Source organism: Phyllobates terribilis, unplaced genomic scaffold (assembly GCF_046119375.1).
Source record: "Phyllobates terribilis strain yellow unplaced genomic scaffold, ASM4611937v1 Scaffold_2__4_contigs__length_985480577, whole genome shotgun sequence".
Lineage (NCBI taxonomy): Eukaryota > Metazoa > Chordata > Amphibia > Anura > Dendrobatidae > Phyllobates > Phyllobates terribilis.
This window is the reverse complement of record NW_027362762.1, coordinates 134593321-134601912: the sequence shown is the minus strand read 5'-3', so window position 1 is coordinate 134601912 and position 8592 is coordinate 134593321.

Genomic DNA, 8592 nt, shown 5'->3' with positions numbered 1-8592 from the left:
AATGCTGCAAACCTGGGTGCGGCCCTTCGCCGGGGCAATGTCACACACGTGCCTTGTATGGCTCACGTGTTGAACCTGGTTGTCCAGCAATTTTTAGCCCACTATCCCAGACTAGATGGCCTTCTGCAGAGGGCACGGTCGCTGTGTGCTCACTTCCGCCGTTCGCATCCCGCAGCTCAGCGACTTACATCTCTACAGAAGTCGTTGGGCCTGCCACTTCACCGGCTAAAATGCGATGTGCCTACCCGGTGGAATTCAACTCTGCACATGTTGCAGCGACTGTGGCAGCACCGACAAGCCCTGGTGCAATACGTTCTGACGTATAGCCTGGGCCAACGAGATCCAGAGGTGGGGCAAATCACGCTGGAGGAGTGGTCTCAGATCAGGGACCTATGCACCCTTCTGCACAGTTTTGAAATGGCGACGAAGATGTTTAGTGCTGACGATGCCATTATCAGCATGACTATTCCGGTGATTTACATGCTGGAGCACATGTTAAACAGAATTCGGAGTCAGGTGGTGGCACAAGAGGAGGTGGAGGAAGTAGAGGAGGAGGAGTTGTATGCGGAAGGGCTAACATCTGCAAGGTCCAGACGGTCGGCAGCACCAAGGCGGCAGGCATGTGAGGGTGGGGGAGATGGTTTTACCAGGGCGCATGGTAGCAGCCAAACTAGTGAGGAAGGTGCAGGAGCCCAGGAAGAAGTGGAGGACGAACTGATGGAAGACTCATCAGATGAGGGAGACCTTGATCACATTTCTGTTGTGCGAGGTTGGGGGGAGAGGACAGAGGAAGGAAGCATGATTGTTACCTCGCCACCAACACAACAGGGACTTGGTGCTCCTGGATGCGCAACACACATGAGTGCCTTCTTGCTGCACTACCTGCAACATGACCCTCGAATTGTGAGAATTAGAAATAATCCTGACTACTGGGTTGCCACACTGTTAGATCCCCGGTACAAAAGTAAATTTGCCGAAATTATTCCTGCCATAGAAAGGGATGCACGCATGCAGGAGTATCAGCAGAGACTGTTGCAGAATCTTACATGTGCTTTTCCACAAAACACCAGTGGTGCACGTAGTGAATCTCACAGTTCCAACTTGCCAACCGTGGGACCGTCAAGTGTTCAGCACTCAAACCGTAACAGAACCACAGTATCTGCTGGTAACATCAATTTTGCGGAATCATTTCACCACTTTTTTAGCCCATCCTTTGCAAGGCCACAGGAGACAAGAAGTCTGACACATAGTCAACGCCTAGAGACGATGGTACAGGAGTATCTCCAAGTAAACATTGAAGCCATGACTGTGTCACTGGACCCTTGCTCTTTTTGGGCTTCCAATCTGGATAAATGGCCGGAGCTAGCCACTTACGCCTTGGAGATCTTGTCATGCCCCGCAGCCAGCGTTCTGTCTGAACGTGTGTTCAGCGCTGCTGGTGGTGTGCTGACAGATAAGCGCACGCGGCTCTCCACTGATAATGTAGACAGACTCACGTTCATAAAGATGAACAAATCATGGATCCGAAACGACTTTTCTACCCCTGTGTCATCCTGGGGAGAGTAAAAGCTTGATGATTGGTTAAAATCACCCTACCAACCGTTTTAAGCTTTCAAATTACTAATCATGTTTATCTGTATCTTGGCTGGAAAATAATTTGGGCTTTGTAGCAGTGTGCAGCACTGATTCTATTAGGCCATCTATAATAAGCTCCACCAGATTTAAAATTACTAATCATGTTTATCTGTATCTTGGCTGGAAAATAATTTGGGCTTTGTAGCAGTGTGCAGCACTGATCCTATTAGGCCATCTATACTAAGCTCCACCAGATTTAAAATTAATAATAATTTTTAGCTGCATCTAGCCCGGAAAATAATTTTGGGGCTCCGAGATGCGCAAGACACATAAGTGCCTTCTTGCTGCACTACCTGCAACACGACCCTCATATTGTCAGAATTCGAAGTAATCATGACTACTGGGTTGCCACACTCTTAGATCCCCCAAACTTTTCGATCAACCTTTTCATTTTAACAAAGACCAAAAAAATGGTCATTTTTGAAATTATAAGCATTAGCAGGTTATTAGAAACTGAAATCAAACAGTTTTCAACTCAAAACTTTATTCTAGGTGATGTTACATTTTCACATAGGACCCCTTGTTCGAAAGGAGCTTCTGAACTCTCTCGTCCATTGAATTTGTCAGGTTTTGGATGGTTTCTGCTTCAATTGTTTTGCATGAGGACAGAATACCCTCCCAGAGGTGTTGCTTAGATGTGAACTGCCTCCCGCCATCATAGACACTCCTTTTGATGATGCTCCAGAGGTTCTGAATGGGGTAGAGGTCAGGGAAGCATGGGGGTCACACCATAAGTTTGTCCCCTTTTATGCCCATATCAGCCAGAGATGCAGATGTTTTATGTGCAGCATGAGATGGTGCATTATCATGCAAAAAAATGATCTTGCTGTGAAATACACTGTTCTTCTTCTTGAACCATGGCAGGAAGTGCTGTTTGAGAAAATCCACATACATTATGGAGTTCATCTTTAGCGCCTTCAGGGATCCTAAAGGGGCCGACAATCTCTCTCCCCATGATTCCAGCCCAAAATATTACTCCACCTCCTCCTTGTTGGCGCTGTAGCCGTGTTTGCGTGGGGTGTCCATCAACCAGCCATCCTCCACTCCATCCATCTGGACCATCGAGCGCTGCACGGCACTCATCCGTGAACAAAACAGTTTTGAAATCAGTCTTCATGTAATGTTTAGCCCACTGGAGCCGTTTCTGCTTGTGTGAAGTGGATAGAGGAGGTCGACAGGATGGCGTATGCACAGCTGCAAACCTCTGAAGGACCCTGCATCTTGTTGTTCGGGGGACGTTGGAGGCACCAGCAGCTTCAAAAACTTGTCTGCTGCTATGACAAGGCTTTTTTGCCGCTGCTCTTTTAACCTGACGTAATTGCCTGTAGGAAAGAGTCCTCAATTTGCCCTTATCAGCACGCACACGTGTGTACTGTGAATCAGCTACATACTTCTTGATTGCCAAGACACTTCATCCTGATCATCGCACAATGTTGATTGTAGTCATGCCTTGACCTAAACACTCCACAATTTGTTGCTTCTCAGCAGCCGACACATCCTTTTTCTTTCCCATTTTGGCAGAAAATGTAGGCTGCTTAATAATGTGAGACAGCCTTCTTAAGTAGTCTTGCCTTTCATTGGACACACCTGCCAAACTAATTAGCACAGGTGTCTGCAATTGCTTACAGTGATATAAAGAGCCCTGACACACATCACCATCAATGAGTTTAACTGACAAACAAACAAATTCTTCCCTTATCACTCCTAAACACTTTTTGCATAATAATTTGGAACACAGTGTACATGTGCTTTTCCACAAAACACCAGTGGTTCACGTAGTGAATCTTACAGTTCTAACTTGCCAACCGTGGTCTGTATGGAGTTGTTCAATAAAGGGCCCAAAATTAAGATAACATAGATGGGAGAGGTCTCTATGAATAGGAATTCCTAAGTATTTGATACCCTGTGAGGGCCAGGCAAAGGGAAAGTTGGACTGGATGGAATCCTATATGGATTTGGGGAGGGAGACATCGAGGGCCTCAGACTTCGCTGCATTGATTTTAAAATTTGACCATGTAACAAAGTGATCTATTTCAGCCATAACAGCATGGATGGATATATGTGATTGAGTGATATATACTAGGACATCATCAGCAAATAGAGAGCACTTGTACTCGGTGCCTCCCACCTCAATCCACCTAATATTGGGGTTATGGCGAATTGATGAGAGCAGGTGCTCCGTCACTAGGATGTATAAGAGAGGGGACAGAGGACATCCCTGCCTTGTCCCATTGGTGATTGTGAAAGGTGATGAAAATGTTCTGATGCACCCCCTGGGCCTTGGGACACCCGGAGCCGGACCCTTTTTGGTGGATGCTGGTGGTTGTAGTCTTCGTGGCGGCGACCCGGTTCCGTGGCTCAGGGTGGTCAAACCAGTGGCGGAACTATTTATGTGGTTTTGATGTTTAAATGTCCGACTACGCCACTCGTGGATTGCGGTCAGAGTGAACCGCCGCTGCAGGGCAGACCGCTGAGGCTGGTGTTGTGGGTGCAGCAGAGCGTAGCATAACTCCCCACGGGAGGAGTATAGCCTCAGGGCAGTGTATGCGGAGGATGGGGGTGATGGTGCAGGGCAGCAGCAGTAACGACACGGAGTCAGTGATGCAGTCCAGGGCCTTTACTCACAGTTCTTATTATCCAGACCACGTCTGCAGGTAACGGCTGCCCACGTCGTACTGTGCTCACCAGGTGAGGGGCTCAGACAACTCCCAGATAACTTTGGAGCACTTCACAGGACCCCCTTTGTGTGTCCTTTGTCTGGCCTTTCTTACCAACCCTTCTGTCCGGCTGCCTCGGGCCTCCTCTTGGTAAACTTGGCGCCAGTTTCCCTGACCCTATGTGGTGCCTTCCTAGCGGGTGTAGCAAGGGGCTGCGCCACATAAAATGTCAGAGCCTCCGGTTTCTAGCTGAGGGTCGTTTCCTGCCTCCACTAGTTTCGGGGACCGGTCTCCCCCTTTGGCCTGACCCCTCCACGCAGGTGGATTCGGGCGTGCGGTGGCGACTCGCCCGTCCGCACCCCTGGGATCCCTTCATTCCTCGTTCCTGGAGCCTTCTCCGCTCCTCTTCCTTCCTTCTCCCTCTTCCAGGCCTGGGCCTCTGTTACTAGGCCCGCCTCCGGAGCAGAGCTCATGCAGAGCCCCTGCTCCCTGCCACTTCTGCTCAGACTTCTCTGCACTGAACTAAGATGGTGCCCACCTTTTATACTCCCTTCTCAATGCACCCAGGAACTGCTTACTCCCTGCTCCTGCACTACAGGGTTCCCCTTCCTCAGTGTTCCCTCCCCCCACTCCAGTCAGGGACAGGGACTGTCGTGCCCATCTCAGAGGCATATTGGTCGCCCTGCCCCACGGCAATGTGGTGTAATGCATGCAGGTGTCGGGTCCTGATCCACACTCCATCCTTACCTGAGAGTGAGATATCACACCTCTGGGTGAGGTGCAATACCTCTGTAGCAACCGAGCCCTCAGGGTGCTACAGTTCTATTTATCTTCAGCCTAGGTGACGTATTGTGATACAGGGCCGTGATTTTGGCTATAAAAGGGTCCCCTAGACCCCTACCCCAAGCTTTTTAAGAGAATCATATATGGCGTGCCAGGAGACTCTATGGAATGCTTTCTCAGCATCCAACGAGAGTATCTAATTACAAATTTTTAACTGCATCTAGCCCAGGAAATACTTTGTGCCTAGTAGCAGTGTCTGCTAGTCAGCGGATTATCCCGGCTGTTAAGCAAGCTACACCACCTGTAGTTTGGACACTTAATTTTTTTAAAGGAAATGCTTCGGGACCACGGGATACTCAGTGAAGAGCATCAGGAGGCACCCCAAGGCATAGGGGCTGGGACTGGCAGTAGGATGCCTTGCGGTGGACAGCCGAGCTCGATCCTTATAAAAGCTTTTTAACTGCAGCAGCTTTAGTGGACGCTACTGGAGCTGGAATTACGCGGCTGCTGGCATGAGACTTGCCCTCCAATAGATCCTTGTAAATGGATTTAAAGTGTATTCATTCAAATTAGAGAGACAATTTAAATTAAAAAGCTTAGAGCTGCCTCCACCACAGGGGGGCTCGCTCGACCCACCAGCGGGCAGGCACCAGTATTGGGAGAGGGGGGCTGGCCGTCAGGGTTCACCGCGGCTCTGGCACAAACCCGGCGACACGGAGGTGGCACGGGCAGGAGCGGACTGAACGTGTCGGCTTCTCACTTTTTGGATTTTAGAAGGGCATGACATGCCTATATTTGTGTCTCCCCCTCCTTTTACTCCTCCACCTTTTTTCTTTTCGCATGACTATATGTACTTGTCACTTTTCCATGTGTTAGTTGTGTCTTCTGAGCAGTTTGTCGGCTTTTGGACACCTTTGAAGGTGTTTTCTATGTGTTTCTATGTGTTTTTGCTTGCCTGCCATTGGTTTTAACGGTGTTCGAAGGTGTTCGACGAACAGTTCGACGAACAGTTCGGCGAACACACGGGTGTTCGATGAACCGAACCGAACTCGAACACTACGGGGGTGGCTCAACACTACTTGTGAGCGGTGATCAGGCTATTATCAGTGTAACTATCCCGCTGCTGTGTCTCTTGAAACAATCACTGCATAATCTCAAAGATGAAGCTTTGAGTGCCCAGCATGTTGGTATGGAGCCAGAATTCACAATGGGTGTTACTAACCAGCCCAGCCAATATTCTGAGGCAACAATGGGTGATGAGGAGGAAGATGAGGAGGGAGAGGACTTGTTTTTCTGTGCTACCGAGGGGACTTGTAATGCTACAGAGGGGACTCCCAACCCAAGCTTCATGTCTGTCCAGGCTGGATGGGCTGGAGAGGAGGTGGAGGAGGAGGAGGCTAGTCAGCGTGAGGAGAGGATGGGTACTTTTTCTACTGTTGGGGACACAGAACATTTGCCTTTTTACAGCTTGGCCCACATGGCATAGTTCATGTGTAAGTGTTTGTGGCAAGACCCTCGCGTGATACACATTTTATCCAACAACCTATACTGGTTGGCCACCTTTCTGGATCCACAGTACAAGGAGAAATTTCCTTCTCTCCTTTTGGAGTCACTAAAGAGTTTTACAATGGAATCGTTCAAGAGGGCTGTTGTAGATCAATTGCTGAAAACATCACCCTCAGACAATGCTGGTGGCAGAGGTACTGGCTCTTTTCAACACCAAGAGATAATGAGGAGAGACATGAACACCAGCTCCAACAGAGGTGGGGGGAAAATGTGCACAAATTGGGCAATTTTCAATTCAAACCAGCACCACAGCAAGGGCTATCTGTGCCTGTAACAATGCCAAGGAGGGATAAGTTGCAGAACATGGTCAAGGAGTATTTAAGTGACCATACGTGTGTCCTTTCTGAAGCTTCTGTTTCCTTTAATTATTGGGTGTCTAAGCGGAACATTAGGCCCGACCTCTCCTTAAATGCCTTGGAGGTGTTGGTCTACTTGGCTGCTAGTGTGATGTCTGAACGTGTTTTCAGTTCCGCTGGGGCTATCATCACTGATAGGCGCACACACCTCTCCACGGAAAATGCAGACAGACTTACTCACAGACAGCAATCCAACCTAAATTCACCAAAAATGCAGATTCATGCTACTGCTGTTAACGTCACCCCCTTTCCATAAAAACCCTTTTCCTTCCTTCATCAACCATGACTCAGCCCATAGGGCTAATTTTTACAAACCCTATGCACATTGTGCAGTGGACAAACCAGGACAGTATTCCTACTCCAGCCAAACTACTATTTGTGATTGGAGGCCCTTGGGATGGTGACTTCCTGTTTCAACCATAGTAACATAGTAACATAGTTTTTAAGGTTGAAGGAATACTAAGTCCATCTATTTCAACACATAGCCTAACATGTTGATCCAGAGGAAGGCAAAAAAAAAACATGTGGCAACACTAAGCTCCACATTGGGGAAAAAAATTCCTTCCCGACTGCATACGACAATCAGACTAGTTCCCTGGATCAACGCCCTATCAAGGAATCTAGTATATATGATATATAATCTCGTATAACCTGTAATATTATACTTTTCAAGAAAGGCATCCATGCCCTTCTTAAATTTTAATAGTGAATCACTCATTACAACATCATGCGGCAGAGAGTTCCATAGTCTCACTGCTGTTACAGTAAAGAATCCCCGTCTGTGATTATGATTAAACCTTCTTTCCTCCAGACGTAGAAGATGCCCACTTGTCCCCGTCTCTGGCCTCAGAGTAAAAAGATCAGTAGACAGGTCTTTTTACTGTCCACTCATATACTTGTACATAGTAATAAGATCACCCCTAAGCCTTCTTTTTTCCACAGTAAATAACCCCAAGTGTAATAACCTGTCTTGGTATTGCAGACCCTCCAGTCCTCTAATAACCTTGGTCGCTCTTCTCTGCACCCTCTCTAGTTCAGCTATGTCTTTCTTATACACCGGAGACCAGAACTGTACACAGTATTCTAAGTGTGGTCGCACTAATGACTTGTATAGAGGTAAAATTATGTTCTCCTCATGAGCATCTATGCCTCTTTTAATGCATCCCATTATTTTATTTGCCTTTGCAGCAGCTGCCTGACACTGGCCACTAAACAGGAGCTTGTCGTCCACCAATACACCCAGGTCTTTTTCAGTTACAGTTTTGCCCAGTGTTTTACAATTAAGCATATAATTATACATTTTATTTCCTCTGCCCAAGTGCATCATTTTACATTTATCCCCATTAAAGCTCATTTGCCATTTATCAGCCCAAGCTTCTAGTTTACATAGATCCTCCTGTAATATAAAATTGTCCTCCTCTGTATTGATTACCCTGCAGAGTTTAGTGTCATCTGCAAATATTGAAATATTACTCTGTATGCCCTCTACAAGGTCATTAATAAATATGTTAAAAAGAAGGGGGCCCAATACTGACCCCTGTGGTACCCCACTGTTAACTGAGACCCAGTCTGAGTGTTTTACATTAATAACCACC